Here is a 26285-nt window from a genome sequence, read left to right as displayed (position 1 = left end):
TTACAAATTCCCATGAATTAATTTTTTATTTTAGTACATGTGGTGTAACATTTATATGCCATGGGGCACATGTTAGAACAGCCAAGCCCTAATTTTATGTTCCATATAATGGTATTGATTTACAGCACTTCTGAAGCGCAGTATCACTTGGCATGTACCTGTGATAAATGGCCAGTATTCCATTAATAAATACATATCATAATATGGACAAAGATATGTTAAGTTTCAGAGACTGTAAAATAGCAGGATAGATAATAATTAACCCTATTTCTTTGTAATCTTCCGGCCACGATGAGTGTGGGAAAGGTTTGCTGAGCTTCCTGGTGACACTGGCAAGCAGCGTTAGGACTAGTCCAACAGTCTCACAGTCCAGTTAGGCGCATCAATGCCAACTTCCAGCTTACAAGCAAAAGCAATAAAGTCTGTTTAAGAAGGAAATAAACACATAGATAAGAAGAATATATATATATATATATCTATATATATATATATATGTGTATACTGGACGATATGCCGGCACACTCCACTCTCACCTCCTTCTGCCCAGGTGCAGGTTAGTAAAGTACAATACAGGCAGGCAGTCAAACCGCACACATAGGACTTCACTCCTCCAGCAATAAATGTAAGGCAACAGCCATTTTAGTGCAAGCTTTCGGAAAAGTTTATTATCCCGTCCTCAGGCTAGATAAATTTTACAACCTATAATATATATCTAGCCTGAGGACGGGATAATAAACTTTCCCGAAAGCCTGCACTAAAACGGCTGTTGCTTTACATTTATTGCTGGAGGAGCGAAGTCCTATGTGTGCGGTTTGACTGCCTGCCTATATATATATGTGTATATATATATATATATATATATATATACGAAAGAGACTGGCACGGCCACTGAAGGAAAAACTTTTCTGCCGGGGTGCCCTCAGAGTACAGGTAATAGTAACTTCGATCGATGCAGCACTCCTCGTAATGAATACTGCTTTACATAGGCTGAGGTAACGTTTCAATGCCAAATGCCGCAATAAAATTTGGCATTGAAACGTTACCTCAGCCTAGGTAAATCAGTATTCATTCCGTGGAGTGCCGCACCGATCAAAGTTATTATATATATATATATATATATATATATATATATATATATATATATATATATATATATATATATATATATATATATATATATATCAGCTAACTAGCAAGCAGTGGCACTCGACAGGTTTTGCAAAGATATAAAAAAAGTGGTTACATTTTCCCAACGTTTCGGGGCTCCAAAACTGCCCCTTTTTCAAGGTGTACAAACAGTGAATGACAATACAGTCCTACCTTAAATACCTGTAGGATCTAGGTGCAGCACGATCACCAGCATGGAGCGCTCCCCAGCGTCTGACATCACTTCCGGGGATGGTACAGGGAGAAATCCCATTGTCATGGTAACAAGGACGCTGTGTGCGCTGGACGCGCTGACAAATATGATCTGTCAGCGTCTGCTGTTGCTGGGAGACCCGGAGTTGCTATCAGCGCCAATGGCGCTCCATGCCTGGGGAATGGTGATAAATAGTGATAATTACTTCATTAAAACAGTAACAGATTATAGGAAGAGAGCGAGCATCAACAGGGTTATAACACAGGCAGCGCTTGGATATCTACCACACATCCCTAAGAGATATCAAGCGTCTCCTCTACTCCGTAACCGACAGGCGAGAGGAAGGGGCAACCAGTTATCAGGAGACTCTTCACCACTTAACAGATACAATGTTCTCCTCCCATAGACCATTTGTGATTTCCAGATATGATGGAGAACCGGATAAAGGGCTCTCATAGAAGCATGGGTTTATTTCTGATGACACAACCCAGGTAGAATTCACACACGCCCGATGAGAGTTCCACTGCTACCGCTCCCTCAGTCCAAACACAGCCCCTCCAACGCGTTTCAGACACCTGTGTGTCCTTTTCAAGGACACATAGGTGTCCGAAACCCATTGGAGGTGCTGTGTTTGGACTGAGGGAGTGGTAGCAGTGGAACTCTCATCGGGCGTGTGTGAATTCGGTACTTATGTATTATCTGGGCTCCCATGTTAAATGCACCCCATTTTTTCATACCCCTACTATCCAACTACGCATGGAGTTGATTTTATATAGTGTGGCGAGCGCAGCGAGCCACCGTGCCCGAAGCGTGGCGAGCGGATGCGGTCTCATATGAAAAACGGGAGCCCAGATATTACATAAGTACCGTGAATTCTAGCCGGGTTGTGTCATCAGAAATCCGTCCATGCTTCTATGAGAGCCCTTTTTCCGGTTCTCCATCATATCTGGAAATCACAAATGGTCTATGGGAGGAGAACATTGTATCTTTTAAGTGGTGAAGAGTCTCCTGATATCTGGTTGCCCCTTCCTCTCGCCTGTCGGTTACGGAGAAGAGGAGACGCTTGCTATCTCTAAGGGATGTGTGGTAGATATCCAAGCGCTGCCTGTTGAGGATTGACCCCTGATTATATCTTCGGATATTACCATTAGACATTGTTCATTTACCGACTAGGGGAAGTCGGTCACTAGGGGGTCAGACCTCCGATCAGCTGCTATTGTGTTTTTGCGCATTATCTGTCTAAAGTTGAGGATATTTGAATTTGTTCTAGGATTATAACACAGCAAAAATAAAATAAAATGTGTGAAGAATTCTACATAACTGCATAATGATTGTTTTTCTCTGTCATATGAAAATATATTAAACAAAATAAAATAAAGTCATAGAGTCGATATAGGTATATGGTTATAATTAAACATATATGTTTGAGTTTTCTATTATATACAGCGGAACCTCTGGAATATTATAATATCTTACTATGTGATTGTAGATTTTTTCCTCTAATTATTACTAATCAAGTAGATCTGTATAAGAACACATTGTTCTGATATATCTAGTATAAAATCATTGCATCATGGCTTTCAATACTAAGACTCTTCCTTAATTGATATCAATCTAAAACGTAATTTATATTATATATGTATTATGGTCTCATATTTTTTTTGTATTTTATATTTATATAAATGTTAATATTCATACCAATAGATATAGAGATACAAATTTGTTTGTCATTAAAATATAATTGCATATTATTACACTGGACACATTATATGTTATGTAACTATTAGATTAGGGAATCAATTGAATAATTAATTGAATTAAATAACCCTTCAGCCTTTAAATAACACTCCTGCTGCTTGTGACAATCTGTCTTGAAAAAGTTTCCAGTCTGAGCGGAAATGAAACGCGTTGACGTCACTACCTAATCACTTGTCGGGTCTCCAAGGTCTCCAGCTGATAATAGCATGCTAGCCTGCCGCACTGAGGCCCTTATTCTGATCGGAGCGGCCGGAGCCGATTATGCGGCCTGGACCGTGCGTGCGAAACCCCGCCTTCCATACGGATCGCCAACTCCGTCCGTATGCGGTAAAAAGCTGGCCGAACGGACCGCACGTGTATTTTTCACGGAATACGCCTCCTGCATCTAAGGGAACCTCCCCCAACATTCGATGGTCGCAGACCATCGAATGCAGGACCGAGTGCTCCACCAGCACCCGCAACCTCAGACCACACGGACATTTTTCTGTGCAAAAGCAGGGATCTGGGCGGGCAGCTGACATCCGGCGATGTCATATGTCCGCCCCCTACACCTGCGTCACGGCCGCATTACCATACGTACGCCCAGCGTTTTCATGGGAACTCCCATGAAACGCGGGGCGTATGCATATGGTAATGAGCCCAAATAGCCCTTCACGCCCCTCTCCACCTCCTGTTCGGAGTGTTCACATATCATGCGGGATTTGGCCGTACACCCCGCTCGCACATGCGCAGAGACGCCTCTGCACATGCGCAGACACAAAACATCGGCGGGCCGAACGCACGCGGATATATCCGCACCGATCAGAATAAGGGCCTGAGACACAGACTGTGCGGCAATCTCACTTGTTTAGTGCCGGCTTCGTGCAGGACTCTTGCCAGCTAAAAACCAGGTGTCCTTTGTGAGATGGACACAGCACCAGCCGCAGCACTTGCCGCACAACAGAAGGATACCGGCTATCTTATATCCTCCTCACTCCGGAGCAGTTAAATGCCGATGATTTCAGCTGACTAAACCTTGCAGCCGCTTGGCTGGACATACAAGGTAAGCCTAAAAATCACCTTGTTACACCTGTGAATGTGAGAGACTACATTTATTTCCATCCACGTGCTAAACAAGCCAGCCTTTTGGAAACCAGCCTTTACTACTACTGCGTGTTTTGCTACATGCTAATTGGCTAAAGTAACTCTCTCCGCTTACTAACATCAATTGTATCCACTGAGACTGTTCAAGGAAATCTCCTTATAATATCTATTCGCCTAGAACAAGTGAATTTATTCTAACACATTCTACTAAATTATATCCTGTGAATACTAACCTAATGGAGAATTAAAATTGATTTCTGGAGACCACGACATATACTTCTATATATATTTATACATGCACTTTTTTCTGTGGAATATATATGTATATTTATTTTTTAGATAGGGTTACAAAATCTTTAATCTTGTTGTATGTATTTTTATTTTTATTTTTTAAATGTCCTCCCACTCGATTGTAAGGTTTTCACATCCGATTCCTCCAATTAGAAGTATACTTTTCAGTCACCCCTCAGTAGCATGGTGATTGGATATGCATTTAATAAGAAATCCTTTTGACTTCGACACCCAATAAATCCAACTGGAATAGGCAAGACATGCTTAACGCGTTTCGGATCTACTGATCCTTCGTTAGAAGCGTGTCTGTGCCTTGCCTGATTACATTTTTATCCGTCTTGAAAAAGTCTCCGTTGCCATAGAGACGAAACGCGTCAACGTCATTTCCTGGTTACGTCTGCAAACCTCCGTGATCCTTTCATTTACCTGCCTACAGCACTAGCTGGTCTGCCGCGGTTTCCAGATAATTGAGCTACCGGCATCTGGGCAGCAGCCACTGCACTTAACTCAGCGGTCAAGCTCTTCTCCCGCTGACTGGCGTACACCCCAGCCGCTGACATCCCTGGGCGCTTGTGTATCAGCACCCGCAGCCACCGTCATCTGGGCAGCAGTTACTGCACTCAACTCAGCGGTCGAGTCCTTCTCCCGCTGACTGGCGTATACTCCAGCTACTGACATCCCTGGACGTTTGTGTACCAGCACCTGCAGCCTGTCAGTTATACTGTACCCAGCACTAAATATCCGGGTAGAGCTATTCAACATCAAGCTCCACGTCTGCAACAACATCAAATCGGGTGATGAGCTAATACCAACGCAAGCTCCCCGACGCCTCCCACTATTCTACCAACGGAGGGTGAGATATTGAAAAGTGCTTCTAGTGCCACATTCAGGGCACCATACTATTCATTCCATTAACCCTGCATGCGCTATCTAACTGCTAACTAACTGTGCTGCATATCCATCTGCATCATCTTCTCCTACCCCTCCCTCCCCCCCTTATCCTGGCTATCCCCAGTGACCACAACTAATAACATCATTTAACCATTAACCCATCTCGGACCTCCTATTTAGTTTGCAAACGTGACCGCTTATATGGCCATATAGGCATTTTTAGTGTTAATGTACTGCATTTTTGATAATTTTTATGTATTAATTGTTTTATTTCTGTCCTATATATAAAATTTCTATATTTACAGTAGTGTGTCCGGTGTTATTCTGTCCAGTGGTATTACTATAAACATCCAATCAATTTACTAGCAGCGCAAGGTGGTTTAAAAACCCTATCTCCAACTCTGTACCTATGTGAATTCTAGCTAACTCACATAAACCATATGCAGCAGCAGTAGATTCTTAAACCAATTACTGTGTATATTTTTACACAATCCTGTTATTTACACTACCTATTGCTAAACAACAGCGCCAGAAAAACGGTGCAAGCTGTGGTGATTCTGTCTCCACATATTGCACACACCTCCATTTTTTTATTACATTTTTATAGCAGACGCTGTCTGCATAACCACGGAGTTTCCGTTTTTTCAATTTCCGCCTTTCGGCGGAAAAAACATGGCTGTGCGTTCCACTCGTACATCGAGTGCGTTCCACGTACTTTACTGTATATAAAACACACAATGAAGTTTCATAAAGCGTTAAAAAGGATCGTTTCATCTTATAACCATATTATCATATAAAACAGGGTGCCAGAACACAGGAAATTACCACTGTGTGTCAAATCAATTAAATTGAATTTAGAGAAAAAAATGGCCGTGCGTTCCACTCGTACATTGAGTGCATTCCACGGACTTTACTGCATATAAAACACAAAATGAAGTTTCATAAAGCGTTTATCAATTAAATTGAATTCAGAGAGAAAAAAGATGGCTGTGCGTTCCACCTTTATAGACATGCGTTCCTTCACAGATACAATGTTTTATTCCTTATATCAATTGGAAAGTGAGGATAATAAATATATAGATATATAAAGGCACCATGGTTTAATAAATAGTTATTAAATGAATAAAGTACAACAGGATTTTCACATAAAACCACAATAATCAGAGAAAAAGACATTTAAAATGGAATACAATGAACTAGATAAAAATAGCAGGTGCAAAGAATATCAATATCAATGAGTTTAAAATTGCCATTTAAAAACATTGTAGACAATCACATTAAAAAATCACGTTAAAAAATGCTTTAGCTCGAAATTGCCGTTTAAACCCTCGGGAACGAGGGTGTTCAAACGGTGAATTCATCGCATCTCGGGCTTCGGGCTCGGTGGCTCGCTGCGCTCGCCACACTATATAAAGTCAACTCCACGCCGACGTGGATAGTGGGGGTATGAAAAGGTCGGAGGACGCGTACCGCCACCCCTCGCGGGCTCGCTGCGCTCGCCACGCTTTGGGTTGGCGTCAATAGTGGGGTGGCGTTAACAATGGGGGGGCCATTTCACCCATGAGGGGGGGTTAGCAATTAAAATTGGGGTTTTGGGGCCTTTTTACATTGATTCCAATGTAAAAAAAATCTCATGCATCTTATGCCGCACAAACACATAAGATGCATGAGATGCTTGCAATGTAAAAATCTTGTCGATCGCGTCGATTGCATCATCTCATGCATCTTATGCCACACAAACACATAAGATGCATGAGATGCTTGAGATATCAGCCCCACACATACAATCTAGATTGTGGGTGCCGTGCTAGGAAAGCAGTACCAAAAATATTTTTTAACAATTGGCATCTTTTAAAACAAGATCCGGATTTGGGCGAACTCCTTCCTCAAAAACCTACTTTCATTTATAGAAAAGCTCCATCATTAAGAAATCACCTAGTAAAGAGTACAATAGATACTACTCAAAGACAAAGTGAAAGAACTAAAGGATTTCACAGGTGCGGAGATTGTTTAATGTGTAAATCTGTGAAATCCAAGAATAGAAAGCTGGTTGATTTTATGGTTAAAGGGAAACGTTTTACGATTAATGAGTTTATAACTTGCCATTCTAAAAATGTAATTTATGTCCTTGAGTGTTCCTGTCATTTTTTTTATGTGGGAAAAACCTCCCTCCAACTGAAGATCAGACTGGCTGAACATATTTATAATATTAAAAAAGGACTTTTAACCCACACAGTATCGGAACATTTTAAAACCCACCATCAATCCAAGGAATGTTTTTTAATTAACTTTTGGGGTATACAATTGATTACACCCAAATGGCGAACAAGAGATCTGGATAAACTCTTGCCCAGACTGAGATGCGATGGATTTACCGTTTGAACACCCTCGTTCCCGAGGGTTTAAACAATGATTTCGAGCTAAAGCATTTTTTAACGTGATTTTTTAATGTGATTGTCTACAATGTTTTTAAATGACCATTTTAAACTCATTGATTTTGATATTCTTTGCACCTGCTAGTTTTATCTAGTTCATTGTATTCCATTTTAAATATGTCTTTTTCTCTGATAATTGTGGTTTTATGTGAAAATTCTGTTGTACTTTATTAATTTAATAACTATTTATTAAACCATGGTGCCTTTATATATCTATATATTTATTATCCTCACTTTCCAATTGATATAAGGAATAAAACATTGTATCTGTGGAGGAACGCATGTCTATAAAGGTGGAACGCACAGCCATCCTTTCTTTTCTGTAAATTCAATTTAATTGATATGACACAGTGGTAATTTCCTGTGTTCTGGCACCCTGTTTTTATATGATAATATGGTTATAAGGTGAAACGGTCTTTTTAAATGCTTTATGAAACTTCATTTTGTGTTTTATATGCAGTAAAGTCCGTGGAACGCACTCGATGTACGAGTGGAACGCACAGCCATTTTGTTCTCTAAATTCAATTTAATTGATATGACACACAGTGGTAATTTCCTGTGTTCTGGCACCCTGTTTTATATGATAATATGGTTATAAGATGAAATGATCCTTTTTAACGCTTTATGAAACTTCATCGTGTGTTTTATATACAGTAAAGTCCGTGGAACGCACTCGATGTACGAGTGTAACACACGGCCATGTTGTTTCCGCCGAAAGGCGGAAATTTAAAAAACGGAAACTCTGTGGTTATGCAGACAGCGTCTGATATAAAAAGGTAATCAGGCAAGACACAGACACGCTTCTGACGAAGGATCAGTAGATCCGAAACGCGTTAAGCCTGTCTTGCCTATTCCAGTTGGACCTATTGGGTGTCGCAGTCATAAGGAACTTGTTGAGTGAGTACAGAGTTCACCAGATCCGGAACTGGGACCTCCACCATCTACACTCCAAGAACTTGAGGACTGAGCGATTCTCACCCATTTTTACATGCTGTCATTCTTTTATAAAATTGTAAGTGTACATCCCATTAAATGCTGTTTGTTTTGAAGTTATGCACTATGAACCTTCTCTGATTTCTTGCATATCCAATCACTATGCTACTGAGGGGTGACTGAAAAGTATACTTCTAATTGGAGGAATCGGATGTGAAAACCTTACAATCGAGTGGGAGGACAATTATTTTGTGACATTTCCACTATTATTCCTCACCTGGGTGCAATCCACCTCCTTTGGGAACACTGTCAGTGCTATATTAGTGTGCTACCTCTTTCTGCAAATTGTACTTTCCTCTGGGTGCTTGGAATGACACCCCAGCATCAGGGTCAGTGTAAGGCTTCTCAGGCAAAACTTCAACCCACTGCCGCCCCTGCCCCCCCCCCCCCCATATTGCCACCAATAACCATTTTCCAACCCCTTAATGCATACTTGCCTAAAATTCTGGAATGGCAGGGAGCCTCCCAAAAATTGAGTGGTCCACCCAGCCCCCCAGGAAGGTGGGCAAGACCCTTGCTTTCCCTGGAGGCCCCCAGCACTCTCCCCTTTGACACTCATAACAGAGTACAGGAAGGGAGGGTGCAACGTAAGGAAGTATGCCTCAAGAGAAAGTATGGAGGTGAGGTCTTAGAAGTTCCACAGCAGCCACCTGAATTTATTACAACAAGGATCGTTACAGACATCATTGATTTTTTGATAGGCAGACTTGGTGGTGCCCCCTAGAACCTGGCGCCCTAGGCAACTGCCTAAAGCTGCCTAGTGGTAGAGTCGGCCCTGCCTAGCATTACTAATTAAGCAGCAGACAGTTTATTATTGTGCGCAGATAGATTCTCAACTTCACATTCTGCCCTTCATTTTTTAAATGTGTTTGATACATAAAGATTTGACTTTTTAAACAAATGTGTCCAGTGTCATTGTGAACAAGCAGTCACTACTCATGAAATAATACCCACATAGCAGCGCTTAGTGTTATCATTGTTTTTTTGGAGAATTGGTGCCCGGTCCTCTGGATCTGCCTACAACCCGATGTTAACCATGTGACACCCATGAACCCCGAAGAAGAAATATATATTAAATATATATATTACAATGCAAAAGTCCAGCACTCATAATATATATATATATATATATATATATATATATATATATATATATATATATATAAAGTAGTTGCCCGGGTGCCATCCTATACGAGAACAAATCCTCCAATATGTAGCTGCCAATAAAGAGTGTCACTCTGGGTCTTGTTAGTAAACGTGCAAATCAAGTGTTTATTGTCTTTGGCGTTTTGGGCCTGCAGGACACACAAGTGAACCAAAAAGTGTGCACACAGTGCTTAAATACATACTCACAGACCAGGAACCCATAGTGCAGGTCCTTCCTCCCCAAAGAGGTGGCTTGTGCTAGCAAAGTGCTTGGAAAAAAATATATTTTCAAAACATGTCATATACTGTTAAGCCACAGGATGGCACTAAAAGACAACTAAGTGCTCCAAATGAGCTATCATACTATGTAAAATATATTATGTGTTGCGAATAAAATTAAAAGACATTCTGTACTCCATATTCCTCACACACCATTAATTTATACCATTATAATAAAAAAAAGAAAAATATATCTTATATATCTCTATCTATTTAGATATACAGTATATATATATATATGTATATATATATATATACATATATATATATATATATATATATATATATATATATATATATATATATATATATATATATGGATAGTAGAATGGATAGAGAGCGCCAGAGGTTTCCACCACCTTAAGTGCAGTATATTGGATATTTCAGATATACAAATAATCAAGACGTTTTTAAAAAATTGACATATTTTATTAAAACGTTTATAAAAAATGTGTGGTGTCTCAGTTCTTTTGAAGACGGTAACAACCCTACGCGTTTCGTCTTTAGAAAGACTTCATCAGGGTTTTTTTTAAGATAGACACAAAAAGAATACATGGAGATGAATCAAATATTTTCAAATCATATGATGGAACTCAATTATATGATAAAGGTCACAATCTTTAGTTGGTGGTAAAACTGAATTTGAAGGTTTACAGATCCATATGGGATGAGACGGTTGTTAGTCCCATATTCTTTTAGGTGTAGAGAATCTTAAAAGGATAGTCAAATCAGCACTTGCCATATGGTAGAAGTTATATGAACTGGACTGTATAAACGTTCTAAGGGGTCAAACGTGGACCTCAATATCTTCCAGGTGTTATGTATGGATGGGCAAAATGGTGAAGGTGGAACTATGTCCGCACAAAGATATTGGACGTTATTGGACGTTGCTGATGCCCTTATTGCTACTTGTGTGCAGAACCTTATTGCAAAAAGCCACCATACAAGTGTTTTTACAGCAACGTCTCTTTGTGCGGACATAGTTCCACCTTCACCATTTTGCCCATCCATACATAACACCTGGAAGATATTGAGGTCTACGTTTGACCCCTTAGAACGTTTATACAGTCCAGTTCATATAACTTCTACCATATGGCAAGTGCTGATTTGACTATCCTTTTAAGATTCTCTACACCTAAAAGAATATGGGACTAACAACCGTCTCATCCCATATGGATCTGTAAACCTTCAAATTCAGTTTTACCACCAACTAAAGATTGTGACCTTTATCATATAATTGAGTTCCATCATATGATTTGAAAATATTTGATTCATCTCCATGTATTCTTTTTGTGTCTATCTTAAAAAAACCCTGATGAAGTCTTTCTAAAGACGAAACGCGTTGGGTTGTTACCGTCTTCAAAAGAACTGAGACACCACACGTTTTTTATAAACGTTTTAATAAAATATGTCAATTTTTTAAAAACGTCTTGATTATTTGTATATCTGAATTATCCAATATACTGCACTTAAGGTGGTGGAAACCTCTGGCGCTCTCTATCCATTCTACCTATTTGTCTCCCACTAACAGGGGGGTCTTTTTAGAGCAGCAGCCTTCTGTGTGGCGCGACTAGAGTCACTCCTAGTTATATATATATATATATATATGTATATATATATATATATTTCTCTATCTCTCGCTCTCTCTCTATATATATATATATATATATATATATATATATATATATATGGAAAAGAGCATGAACTTCTGCGCCAAGTGTCAATCAGACAAATTCAACAGTAAGATTTCCCCTAGTATGACCACATAGGATTAATAAGCACCAAAGTCCATATAAGACCCGCAGCTGCTTCTCTCACTGAAGTGAAGGTCTCTGGAATCCACAGAGGAAAATGTATCTAGAAAAAGGCAGAGAGAAGGCGCCTCATGGTGCAGTATCACGGAGTCGGGATTTTGACTTTCTGTCAATTGCTGTCGGTATTTTGACCGTCGGGATTTTGACCGTCGGGATTTTGACTGCATCCCCAGTATCACAAATACAATTTATTGTTCAACAATAAAATCCGAGGTACAGACATGGAGACTCGTACCATAATAAAAAGCACTATGGGCTGGGTACCACAAGATTTAAAACAATAGCCAGGGGCTAAGCTGCTCACACTTTGCGCAGAAACTGGAGTCCACAGGAACACGCCGCCGTGCTGGCATGCAGGGAAGCGTCCAGGGATGACCAGGATCCAACTTCAGGAGTGAAGTGTGAGCAGCTTAGCCCCTGGCTATTGTTTTAAATCTTGTGGTACCCAGCCCACAGTGCTTTTTATTATGGTACGAGTCTCCATGTCTGTACCTCGGATTTTATTGTTGAACAATAAATTGTATTTGTGATACTGCACCATGAGGCGCCTTCTCTCTGCCTTTTTCTAGATATATATATATATATATATATATATATATATATATATATATATATCCTCAATGGTGGAACTTTGTGCCTTCAGTATAAAAGTGTGTAAGCGATATAAAAATCCTTAAACGGTTGTTCTAAATGCGTACCGACTGAATGAAGAAGACAGGGCATATAACGGTATCTCTGGCACAGGGCTTTCTCCTGGTGTAGTCCAGGGTCATCTGTTGGTACACTTGTGGATGATGTGGTAGGTATAAAAGATGTAGGGTGACATTTATCTGGTTCCAAAAATACGTGTCATCCTCTCCTCCTCCAGGCATCAACAGCAGCAGGCCCTACCCCCCCAGCTATTGTGCGGCTCCGGCACCATTGCTGGGGGGGGGGGGGGCAGCTATGGTGCTGCCCCCCCCCCCCCCCCCCAGCAATTTTAAGAGGGAGGACAGCTCTGGACCCTGGGTCGGTAAGTATATTGGTGTAAAAGTGAGGTGTGTGTGTGTGCGTGTGTGTAATAAAGTTCTACTTTTCTGTTTGTGTGTGCGTTTTATTTTAACATTCTTTTTACAGATGGACTACAAGTCCCAGTGGGCCCATTAATGTACGCATGCTAGGACTTGTGGTTTGCCAAGTCCCAGCATGCGGGGGAGGCGTGCTGGACTTGTAGTTCACCTGTATAAAGCAATGTTATGAATGAGTGTTTTAACCCTATCAGACCGGCGTCCAAAGCCCAGAGACGCTAGTGACAGCCCCGGGATTCAGCCCTGGATGGGTTAAGCCTGGGGGAGGAACCCCTTTATTGGGGACCCCCAGGGACCCTGTCCAAGGCTGACCAGCCCCGGTGCTCATGGTTCGGCTGGGGGACCTTATGTAAAAAGTGTGGCATGACACCGTGGGCTGTTGGAGCCTGGTGCTGGTTTAAAAATACGGGGTACCCCCAGATTTTTCATCCCCAGATTTTTGCGATTTTAAAAAGTGCGATAATAGGCAATTTCGAAATGTTACTAAAACTTCCTATTAAATGTCACCCGTAGTGTCAGTCAGGGCCATTTTTACATGGGGACAAGCCGTGCAACTGCAGGAGGTACTATACGGCTTGTCCCGCTGTTGCTTTCTCCTCCGGAGGATAGGCCACCTTTTCCAAGGGACAGATGTAACTTGTGCAGAGAGAATCAGGGCCGTCTCTACCACTAGGCAGCTTTAGGCAGTTGCCTAGGGCGCCAGGTTCTAGGGGGCGCCACCAAGCCTGCCTATCAAAAAATCAATGATGTCTGTAACAATCCTTGTTGTAATAAATGCAGGTGGCTGCTGTGGAACTTCTAAGACCTCACCTCCATACTTTCTCTTAAAGCATACTTCCTTACGTTGCACCCTCCCTTCCTGTACTCTGTTATGAGTGTCAAAGGGTAGAGTGCTGGGGGCCTCCAGGGAAAGCAAGGGTCTTGCCCACCTTCCTGGGGGGCTGGGTGGAACACTCAATTTTTGGGAGGCTCCCTGCCATTCCAGAATTTTAGGCAAGTATGCATTAAGGGGTTGGAAAATGGTTATTGGTGGCAATATGGGGGGGGGGGGGGGGCAGGGGCGGCAGTGGGTTGAAGTTTTGCCTAGGGTGCTGAGAAGCCTTACACCGGCCCTGGAGAGAATTAGATTTGGGTGGGGTGATACTTCAAAGTGAGATCTGTATTGCAGTGTAAAAATGAATCAGTCTTTATTTCCCCTGCTCAGAAACAAAATAACTCACCAAATCTAATGATCTCTGCACATTTTACATCTGCCCCCCCCCCCCTTGCAGTGCACATGGTTTTGTCCATCTAAGAAGGAATATGTTAGAAAGAGTGAACCAAAATAACCCCCGATGTGCTTCCACGTTAGCAGTAGGGTGGCCAATCCCGGGATCGGGATCCGCGGGATCCCGGGATTTGGCCCCCAAAACACCGGGATTTCAATCCCGGGATTGGAGTTTCCAATCCCGGGATTTCGGGATTAGACTGCGCATGCGCAGTCTAATGCCGGGCAGCGTCTGAGCGGGTGCTCAGCAGCTGCCCGGCTTCTCCCGTCCCGGGCAGCGCGGCTCTGCGCAGCGTGACGACGTCAGAGGTCACGCTGCGCAGGCCGCACAGGCTGTCTGCCTCGATACTGTTCCAGCCTGCCCAGCCGCCCTGTCCCCGGACCAGCCCGCCCAGCCGTCCTGTCACCGGACCAGCCCGTCCAGCCAGCAGCGGACCTGCCGGCATGCCACCAGTGGACCAGCCCGGTCTCCATCACCCCGGCTCGCCCACCCACCCGGCCGCACCACGCATCTGTAAGTAAATATGCGGGGCGGCCGAGGTGGGTTTTTAATACAAATGTTGCTATAATATGGAACTTTTATTTTGTTTAATTATTTGCCCATTTAATTTCAGAGAGTTGAGTAGATTGCTAAATGCAGTGCTGGTATCATCTGTTATATAAGAGGATTAGACATGGCTTTAGTTCTCTCTGGCTGGCTTTTACTGTACAGGGTAGTTGTGTTTGTTTAGGTACTATGCAGTAGGGAAGCCAATCCCGGGATCCCGGGGATCCCGGGATTGGGCATTTTTCAATCCCGAATTCCGGGATTGAAAAAATGCCCCGGGATTGGCTTCCCTAGTTAGCAGGGTCCGGTCCCAGCGAATGTGCTTTTGCACCTCCCAGATATTTTCTTTGTCCAGGACACCTGGCTACACGATGTGCCGCCGCCGCTGCAGAAGCCTGCAGTCTGACACCATATCCGTGAGTCCTTTTGTGGTGGTGGTGGTGGGTCCTACTTGACCAGGTTTTCAAGGTAGTCTTTTTTGGCAAGGCTACACCCCTGTCACAAGGTCACGCCCTCCCTGCTAGGCCAATGCCCCTTTTCCAAATAGACTAGAAACAGCCCGGGTGTCAGTACATGCACTTTTATATAAAGTGACTTTGTGCAAAGTAGTGTATACTAATATGTATCTATATACATATGTATATTAACGTGCTTCCAGTGCTGCAATATTAGTGCAGAAATAGTTCTCTGCTGCCACCATGTGGTTAAAAGCTACATCTACGGTTTAGTGATATATATATATAAAAGTACCCAGTAAAAAAGTGAGATTTTTTTTTTGCACTCACATATTCTGTGGTTAATTTCAGCTGGTGAAGATTTCTTAAGTGCTGAACCTTTAAACTGACCCCCCCTCCCCGTCCCACCCAAATAGGGAAGACTTGATAGTGTGATAACATTTGTATACAAATTGAATCTTCTACTTCAAATAAACATTGAGAGTGTATTCTTTTCGTTGAAGCTTTTCAGAGCCACTGTATCCCGATGGTGAATCCAGAAGGCCTCTTTCTTTAGTGGTGCCAAATCACGGTCACCACTACGGGGTGATGGGGCTATCCAATCAATAATCGTGTATCGACAGGACACTTGGGCATGTATTCAATGCTCCTATGTCGCCGTAAATAATGGTGAGTGTGCATGTTAAGCTAACTCAGTTCACCCTGCACTTCTCCCCATGTCTGTTCAATGCGGATTTTAGTGGCTCTCTCAAAAAGTGTATTCAATGCACAAATTGCGAGTCCTGCTGGTTTCTTTTTTTAGAGATGTTCTCCATTTTTCCCTCGGCATCTTTTTTAGGTGAACTGTAGGGCTATCTTTGTTAAAGTTTTTATTCTTTTTGTTTTTTTATGGCTTATAAATTAAAAAAAATGTACTCTAATGTATTTATTGCAAGTGCCATAATGCTGTACTTCTATATTAATTTATTTGGAATTTAATAAGTTATTTTAATGGTAACCAATAAGAAATCATTTTGGAATGCTCCTAGTAATTTCCCATGCTTCCTCACTTCTTCCTCACCTAACCCCCAAACAGGCTTTTAAACACGCTAACAATTATAAAATAAATTAAATAAAAACACAGGGCAAAGAGACAATGCCAAAAGCACAACACAAGGATAAAGGCCAAACAGAACAAAATACACCCGTCTGCACAAACCCAATTAAAATAGTCACACAGCCATTTGTTGTAAAATAAATACTGAACAAAACATTAACCTTTCTAAACCTTTGTAAAAAAAGTCCACAAATGCGAGGAACACGCTGCTGAGATGAACACCCTGCTCAGGAATATCCCAGTCTGACCAGCTCACGTGGAGAGCAGGAGAAAACAGATCTCTCCAGTTACAGCACTCCCATTTGAACTCGCATAATTATGCTAAGTTCGCAAAAGGGGCCGGCGAGCTGGCCACACGTTGAATACTGAGGAAGTCAGAAATGAGGAGTTAAGAAAAAGTGCCGAGCACTTCAGCGAGATCACGGGGACACAGAACAGTGAGCGGTGAGCCAGACTCTCAAAAAACATTGAATACTCCTCTTGGTGTTTTGCTGTTAAGAAGCGGGCTGCTGCTGGCTTATCAGTTGTACCATTTGCCAGTGCTAATGTAATCGAGGACCGATGTGGACTCATCCTTTCGCGTAAAGTTACAAAGTACACTAGGCCACATGGGCAAGTCAGATAATACATTATATAATCCAATAGGCAGTGTAGTCTGTGGTGCAAATGTATCCTCTTCCCACTGTGGACATTTCACAGCTACAATTGATCCAAACCAGATACATTTTCTGGATGTGACAATTTACCAAACAAACCTGGGATTACAATAAATGCTCTTTAGAAAGGACATTGACAGGAATACTCTCCTGCAAGGTTGCCTACCCTCCCGGAATGGCCAGGAGTCTCCCGAAAATCGGGTCCCCCTCCCGGCCGCCCGGAAAGGTGGCCAACCCTCCTGCGCCCCCCCCCCCCCCCCGATCGCTGCTGTCTTCCCCCGACCTCGGCATTTAAATTTTACTTTTAATGACACCACGCTCAAACCCCACCCCCCGAACTGTTGCTCAAGGTCTCCTCTCGGAGAGGAGATTCTAAAAGTTGGCAACCTTGCTCTCCTGTGGGCTACTAGCCACCATCCATCTCGGCTGAAATCCAATTTACCAGTGTCTCAATTTCTGAGTGTACCCCGCAAAAAACTCAAGTTGTGCCAAAGAACAGCTGCAGGAATGTACAGACCGTTTTCTTTTAAGGGGCTTAAGGAAACAGGATGTATTCAAAAGCCTCAATAAAGCAAGGGCCACTCATCAGGCCTTATCAAAGAGATCGGAAAGGGGAAAACGAACCGTGTGGTGCTAAATATCCACTGTGACGGGATACGGACATTAGGTCTACAGTAACTAGGTCGACAAGCATTGGGTCGACACCACTAGGTCGACATGCAGCAAGGTCGACATGGGTTAATGTCGACATGGGTCAAGGTCAACATGGGTCTAGGTCGACATGACATTAGGTCGACATGGGCTATGTCGACATGGGGTTTTTCACTGTTTTTTTTAAGACGACATGTGCCGACAGGCGGTATTCATACTTGCCTACTACCTGACTAGTTTCAGGGAGATTATAGTTGGTGATAGTATGTTGCACAGCGCCCCATGGAGACGGCGTGTCATGCTCCACCCAAAGGGCGTGTCTAGTTCCATATACGGTGAGAATGTGAAAAGAGATTGTGAACGGGGCCCCTAGAAGCGTGGGTGTGCACTGCTATATATGAAAGGAACCATTTAAAATGACTTATATACAAATGTAGATGAGTCCCATAGCAGTTAGTAAGAGATACTATACTTGGTAAAGTGCTGTAAAATGGCGCTGATGATTCAATGTAACTGTACCTATCTCTTATTCCTTCTTCCTCCCAACAGCTACATAATGTGGGCTAGGAGAAATGAGGGAGATTGGTAGACTAATGAGGGAGAGAGGGAGATTGCTGCTATTTCAGGGAGACTCCTGCAGAATGCAGGAGGGTAGGTAACTATGGCGGTATTTCATGCCCTACCATCCACTAGGGCGTGGTAGGAGAATAAAATAGTCTGCTGAGCGTAGTGAGGCACCTAGCCCGAAGCATAGCGAGCGAAGCGAGAGATGCGAGGGGATGCGTTGCACTTCAAACTGTGTCCATGTCGACTGTATTGACATTCGGATCAAAAAACTGTGATAAACCCCATGTCGACCTTATGACTGTCGACCTAGCCCTTGTCGACCTAACGCTAGTGTCGACCTAATGTCATGTCGACCTAATGTCATGTTGACCCTATGCTTGGCGACCTAGTTATGGTCGACTAAACGATCCCAAGCCACTGTGACATCAATATGGGTACAACACAGAAATCCTTAAAAAGGACACCAGATCCGGCATTCATAACATCACCATTGATCAGTATCTCTAGAGGAAGAAACCTCAAGGATGCATTATATCGTACCAGCATGAAACACACCACTGTAGCCTAGACAAGCTGGCTATCAACAAAGAAAGGATGTTTCATATGCTTGGGGTGCGTGACTTGTACACAGTAGGAGGAGGATACATTTGCGCCAAAGACTACACTGCCTATTGAATCATATTGTGTATTATCTGACCCGCCTATGTAGCCTAGTGTAAGTGGGAACTTTATGCAAAAGGGTGTCAACAATCAGATTAGCTCTGGCAAATTGTACAAGTGATAAGCCAGTAGCAGCCCACTTCTTAACAGCAAAACACCAAGGGGGAAATTTACTAAGAATACGAATTTTCGAATTCGTATTCCGAATACGCATGCATACGACTGGCATAGCCATATAGAAATTTGTATTCCGGAGGGGAATTTACAAAGCAGTCGTATTTGACTAATTCGTATTTTCCCATGTCGTATATGGATTAGTATTTTTGCCGATACGAATTTGTATTTTAAATACAAATTCATATCGGCAGCCTGCATGGATCAGTCAGATCCGTGCATGCTGCAGTTTAAAAAAAAAAATTGAAAAATAAATAAAACAAGTGGAACGCAGAATGTAGCTTACTTCCGGGCCAGGGAGTCGGTATATGGAACGCATGATGTTATATCCTGTTATCCTCTGGACGGAGCTGATCTCCGGTCCAGGGGGAATATTGCTGTGCACGCATAAAAGCTTGTGCAGCGCATACATTGCTTGTAACAAGTCGGTTACGGCAATGTCCCCCTCCATACCTCGGGCTGTTAAGGGGAAATATACCAATCCCGCAGCAGGGCACAGGAGAAGTTATTATTGAAAGAGGCGGAAGTATCATGCGTTCCAAGGGCATGGAACGCATGACGACTTCCGGTCTTTGGAATCTCTACGAACTTATACTGTAAGTCTCTGGCGTTTTTATGTGTGAATATCGTTGCAGATTTAAATCAGTTGATGTATTTAGATTCTGGGGAACATTAGGATATAATTAGGAATTAAGTATTATACCTGTATAAATAGAAGTTAGGTCACACCCATACAGGAACAGGAAATGAGGGGGCTGACCTAAGGACAGTATAAATATGGATGCAGCAGGCTACCTCCACACACCCTGAGGAAGACTTTTAAAGTCGAAACGCGTTGGTAGTTTGGACGTACCTGGGACCCTTATCTGGACCTGACATTGGGACTGCTTTGTGGAGACTACGTGATGAGGTCTACCCGGGTCTCAACATCTGACCCCACACTAAGCTCCAAAATTAGCCTTTGTATAACGCCAGATACGGTACCAGGCTTTGTTTTAAGAGTTTGTTTATGTATGTGTTATTGATTCAAATTTACTTTTTACACTATGAGTTCTCCCCCTCTATATTTTTATCTCTGATGGAAGTGGAAGGATCTGACAAGTTGGATTAATAAGTGTGTGACCCCCAATCTACGTGTGATTTTTGGCCTAGAAGAAGCCCCTATACGGTACGGGCATCTCACCATTAAAAATATATAATTAGATCATTATCATTGATTCTACACCATGAGATCTCTTTCTGTTTTTTTCTGAGGTCAAAATATCCAATTGAACAAAGGAAAACTTAACACCAAAAACTATTACTAAAGGATAAGAACATTCGCCCCAATAGGAAGTGCGGGCCCCTATTGCTGTTTTTTGTAGAAGGTGATACTACCAGGGACCCTGTCGCATTCAAGTGGAAGCGCAGAATCTTACTCTACTTGTATGGCTGAATCAGGCCTTTTATCTGCTGACATTGGAGAGATCGGGCATAACAAGACAAAACTGTTCTTATCAAAGCAGCTTTAACACAAAATCTTATCAAAACCACAAAATGAGAACACACACAGAATTAATTATTATTAATGAGAAGATAAGTTATTTTATCAACTGCACCATATTATGAATGAATGTTTGATTATTATTAATTAGAATATAAGCTTTTTAATCTAAAACATCTTATCTGAATGCATGATTCACCATTCAGTTGTGTCAGACATTCTGGTCTTTAGTTTATACCGGCTTCTTATACGAGTTAAGAAACCCTGTTCTGTGCCACCATAATATGAAGGAATAACTAACGAAAATGCGAAAACTTTTCATTATATGTTTATTGTTGCTTGCAGTATGCTAACTGTAATGTATGCTAACAAAGTACACATATTTCTGCATTCTGATTTTTAAAACAAACACTATGGCCCTTATTCAGATCTGATTGCAGTACAATTTGTTCTCCAAATGGGCAAAACCATGCTGCACTGCAGGTGGGGCAGATGTAACATGTGCAGAGAGAGTTAGATTTGTGTGAGTTATTTTGTTTCTGTGCAGGGTAAATACCGGCTGCTTTATTTTTACACTGCAATTTAGATTTCAGTTTCAACACACCCCACCCAAATCTAACTCTCTCTGCACATGTTACATCTGCCCCACCTGCGGTGCACATGGTTTTGCCCATTTTGAGAACAAATTTGTACTGCAATCAGATCTGAATGAGGGCCTATTTGGGTACTGCTTTCCTAGCACGACGCCCGTCTCATTGATTGTATGCCTTAAGTTTAAGGTACTTAAGGCATACAATCAACGCGATGGACCCGATTTTTTAATCTCATGGATCTTATGCATACATAAGATGCATAAGATGCATGAGATCCATGAGATGCATGAGATAAAAAAATCGTGAGCCCCCAATAACCATTGTTAACGCCACCAGCACTATCAACGCCAACCTGAAGCGTGGCGAGCGCAGCGAGGCCGCGAGAGGCGGCGGTACGCATCCTCCAACCTTTTCATACCCCCACTATCCACATCGGCGTGGAGTTGATTTTATATAGTGTGGCGAGCGCAGCGAGCCACTGAGCCCGAAGCGTGGCGAGCGGACTACTTTACATGTATTCCGCGTCCGCTCGCCACGCTTCGGGCTCGGTGGCGAGCGCCATGCTTCGGGTTGGCGTCAATAGTGGGGTGGCGTTAACAATGGGGGGGCCATTTCACCCATGAGGGGGGTTAGCAAATAAAATTGGGGTTTTGGGGGCTTTTTACATTGATTCCAATGTAAAAATCTCATCGATCGCGTTGATTGCATCATCTCATGCATCTTATGCCGCACAAACACATAAGATGCATGAGATGCTTGCAATGTAAAAATCTTGTCCATCTCGTCGATCGCGTCAATTGCATCATCTCATGCATCTTATGCCGCACAAACACATAAGATGCATGAGATGCTTGATATATCAGCCCCACACATACAATCTAGATCGTGGGCGCCGTGCTAGGAAAGCAGTACCCCTATTTGTTTCAGCTTTTTACTGTAAATAGAGAAATGAACAAAACTTTTATACAGTGAAGTGTTTCATGTCAAATCTGTGTTCCCTGTCTGGGGCTCGAGGTGGCTGAATGCAGGAGAATTGAAGGCTTCACAAACTGGTTACATGAAGTAGAGGGGTGAATTATATAGGCTGGTCGCTGACTACGGTTCGATAATACTGGGTACAGAGCTGTAAATGGCTGAGCAATATATCTCCCCCGTGTGTATGGGGCTTTAGATGGACAAAACCATGTGCACTGCAGGTGAGGCAGGTGTTACTTGTGCACACTGGCGGATTTAGGGGGGCACCCGGGCACGTGCCCCTCTGTCATTTCTGACACTTTTTTTTTTTCTCTTTCAAGTTGCCGCCGGTCCTCCTGCCCCACGTTCTGAATGTTGAAGCCAGGAGAGGCTCCAGAAGAAAATCTGGGTAATACTGCACATTTTCTTTTGAAGCCTCTCCTGGCTTCAGCGTTCCCAATAATGCATTGCGCGAAGCACGTGTGACGTCACCGCGCACCCGCACAGTGCAGGGATGAGGGGTTTGGCCGCCGCGGCGGAGGTGGGAAAAGGGAGGGAGGAAGGGAGCGCGGCTACATGCTGTGAGGTGGCAGAGGGAGGCGAGCGGCTGCTGTGAGGGGGCAGAGCGGCCTGCAGTTACCAGCATCAGGGAGCAGTGCTAGTGCATGAAGTAACCCTCCATGTGCCTGTCAGCGGTAAGATGCTTTTTTTCTGTGTGTTATCTGGCAACAGGCACGTGGGGGCATATGTGTTATCTGGCACCGTGGGGGCATATTCGTTATCTGGCACCGTGGGGGCATGTGTGTTATCTGGCACCGTGGGGGCATGTGTGTTATTTGGCACCGTGGGGGCATGTGTGTTATCTGGCACCATGGGGGCATGTGTGTTATCTGGCACCGTGGGTCATGTGTGTTATCTGGCACCCCTTTTCACGAGGCCACGCCCCCTTTTTCAAACCGCGCGCGCACAACTGCTCCCTTCATGTTGCATGCCCCCCCTCCCCTATCATGGTGCCCCCCCCCTGTCATTTTTTCCTGGATCCGCCACTGCTTGTGCAGAGATAATTAGATTTGGGTGGGGTTTTACACCTGCTTCACCTGCAGTGCACATGGTTTTGTCCATCTAAGAAATATTTTGTCAGAAAGAGTGAACTAGAATAAGGGCCTCAGTTCCTGCTGGAGCCTGCAGAAAAATAGCCCTGCCTATATTGCACCAGAATATGCCGTTTTGCTTTACAATTGGGAACAAACAGTATTAAAACAAGACTGGGTAATAACAGGCAAATCTATACAGAAGTACTGTATATAGGAACTTCGGGCTAGCAATATATCTTGAATAACTATTTATATTATTCACTATATTTTTGGAATAATACTTATAGCTTATGAATAATTATATTATCAATCTAGCATTTTATACATCTGTATTTAATGCTAATTATAACTTGAACGCCAGTCACCAAATCTCTTAAGGTAATGCCAATAAAAGTTATGATTTAATTTTTCATTTCTGATTTGTTTTAAAGGTTTTGATCTGTTGCCTGATGCCTTTCCTGCTATATTTAAGATAAAATATATAAGATAAGTGGTCAGGAAAATTGTTAAACATCATAATAAATAAATATACATAATTTGGGGTGGGAACTGCACTTTGTAAGCTCAATATCTCCCAGTTCATGGTAAGGCTCCTGTCGCTTTATCCTGGCAGCTACTCTCTGGTCTAGTGCAATGTTTGAGGGCTTAGATCCACACATACAGTAAATGCAGTAGAAGAAGCTGGTACACTAGGCATGTGCAGCATCTCTGCTCTGTCTGTTAAACTGCATGATGTAATGGCAGATATATTGATCATTTAAAATACAACTGCTATTGTTGTCATAATTTAAGGCACATGCCCACTTTTGTTTTAGGGGAGATGGTTTACTAATCAAACCTGACTGCCATTTCCAGTCCCAACTCATCCCCTTGTGCCCGCCTGATGACAATGTAACCAGTGCAGCAACTGATCGAGCAGTGGCCAAATGGATCTTGTTACACCTAGCCATGTTGGAAGTGACTGCTGCATGCCGCTCCTCAGATTGAGAACTCTGCTCATCAGAGCACTCTGTGAATAGCAAAGCAAAGCAGATGGTCAAGGAGAGCTGCAGGCACTTGCCAGCAGCAATGGTAGGGACGTGCACTCCGAAGGATGCAGGAGCTGCAGACACCCGGCAGTGGTGGGAGCGATGGGCACTCTGCAATTTTTAAATGCCAGCTCGGCTCACACAATGGGGGTTATTTTGGTTCACTCTTTCTGACAAGTACCTTCTTAGATGGACAAAACCATGTGCACTGCAGGCGGGGCAGATGTAACTTGTGCAGAGAGAATTAGATTTGGGTGGAGTTTTACTTCAAAGTGAGATCTATATTGCAGTGTAAAAATAAAGCAGTCAGTATTTACCCTGCACAGAAACAAAATAACTCACCCAAATCGAATTATCTCTGCAGATTTTACATCTGCCCCCCTGCAGTGCACATGATTTTGTCCATCTAAGAAGGAATTTGTCAGAAAGAGTAAACCAAAATAACCCCCCATGGCCCTTATTCTGATCTGAGTTCAGTACAAATTTGTTTGGAAAATGGGCAAAAGCAGGTGCACTGCAGGTGGGGCAGATGTAACATGTGCCCCAGGACTATTATGCAATAGATAACATCTATTTTTGTGTATCGATGCCTATTTCCCTATAGATTGTAAAAATGTGAGAAAGGCTTTCCCTTTTCTGTAACTACCTTGCCCTTTACTTTGTTTCCAATTGTAAATGGCAATGGAATTTGCTGTGCTATATAAGAAACTGTTAATAATAAAACAGTACAAACTATACAATTAGTTGCCACATAACAGTAACATCAGCACTAGCCCAAATGGAGAAACACTTTACTTGCTCCATCAGGCACCATCCATTGGCTGTTGGCACCCAAAACACTTGAAATTCCACATGGACACGAGGATCAGCGTTCACATTTTATTATACAGGCTAGATGTATGTTTGTTTTTTGCTAGCAGCTCAGCTCACACTGAGTGGAGTCAGGCCCTTTTGAATGCACACTCACCTGAGTACAGAGAAAACTGGGGTGCAGTGCGGAGAATAGTACAAAATGATACAACTTTTTTAACCACTGCTAGATGCAATGGGTGGAGACTGCAGAGTGATGTTGGCTTTTTGCATCCATTCGCAGCCTTGCGTGCGATGCAAAATTATTTGATGGTCGCTGACCATCGAATGATTCTGCAAGCGCACACAAATCTAAGACACCTCTCTGGTCCCCTAGGAAGCGGGCAGGCAGATGACATCAAATTTCCATGGGAATGCCCAGTGTTTTGATGGGAACACTTATGAAATGCTGGGCTTACCCATGGGCGTGACCGATCCCATGCCCCACTGCTGTGTGCGAACGGCTGGTGAATAATCAATTTTCCGTGGCTGCTCGCACAATGAGACTATACATGCAAATAAATGTTTATGCGCATACGCAGTTGCTAAACATCAATCCCCTGTGCGAACGCACAGGGGAGTGATCCAACTTGAATCAGGCCCTTTACCCGAAGCAGTAATATGTCCTGATTAAAGCTATATGTTGAGATTGTTAGTGAATTAAAAATATTCCACTGCTCCTGTAACAACCCTAATAAGCAGCTGCGTGACTGTTTACTGTTCCAGAGTTTAAGCAATTGCATAGACAAGTTTAACCCCTTTAGTGCTGCAAGCACAGCTCCAAGTATAGACACGTATGCAGATCTGAATAGAGAATCTATATGAGTATGGTAGTTACTAGCCGCTACCATATGAGAAACACTACTATACACACTTTTTAGGCAGTTGGAGAGGAGACTGCTGGGATGTGACCTCTCAACAAGGAAGTCATCCTGCAGGCTGCCGCTGCCAGACCAGTGACACAGGCTCAGCAGCCCCAGCCCGGGATCATCATAGACACTGAGGATCATGACGAGTAGCTCTGCATTCGATAGATCCAGACTGTGGAACTGGCAGGCAGCATAATCGATGTAAAAAAAATCTCTGTCTGGTCG

At 42.9% G+C, this 26285-nt stretch overlaps 1 long non-coding RNA gene across 1 annotated transcript; it reads right to left on the bottom strand.

Moving 5' to 3' along the window:
- On the bottom strand, positions 1 to 26215 carry LOC146059771 (uncharacterized). Its single transcript, XR_014470313.1, has 3 exons — positions 26066 to 26215; positions 1321 to 1534; positions 1 to 422 (listed from the first exon to the last, which is right to left on the bottom strand). It is a non-coding gene; the product is annotated as an uncharacterized LOC146059771 (long non-coding RNA).
- Between the last annotated feature and the right edge of the window lie 70 nt (positions 26216 to 26285).

Source organism: Crinia signifera, chromosome 2 (genome assembly GCF_055691185.1).
Source record: "Crinia signifera chromosome 2, ASM5569118v1, whole genome shotgun sequence".
NCBI lineage: Eukaryota > Metazoa > Chordata > Amphibia > Anura > Myobatrachidae > Crinia > Crinia signifera.
Note: the sequence above shows the minus strand (reverse complement) of the source record. Positions and strands in the feature narration are given on the sequence as shown.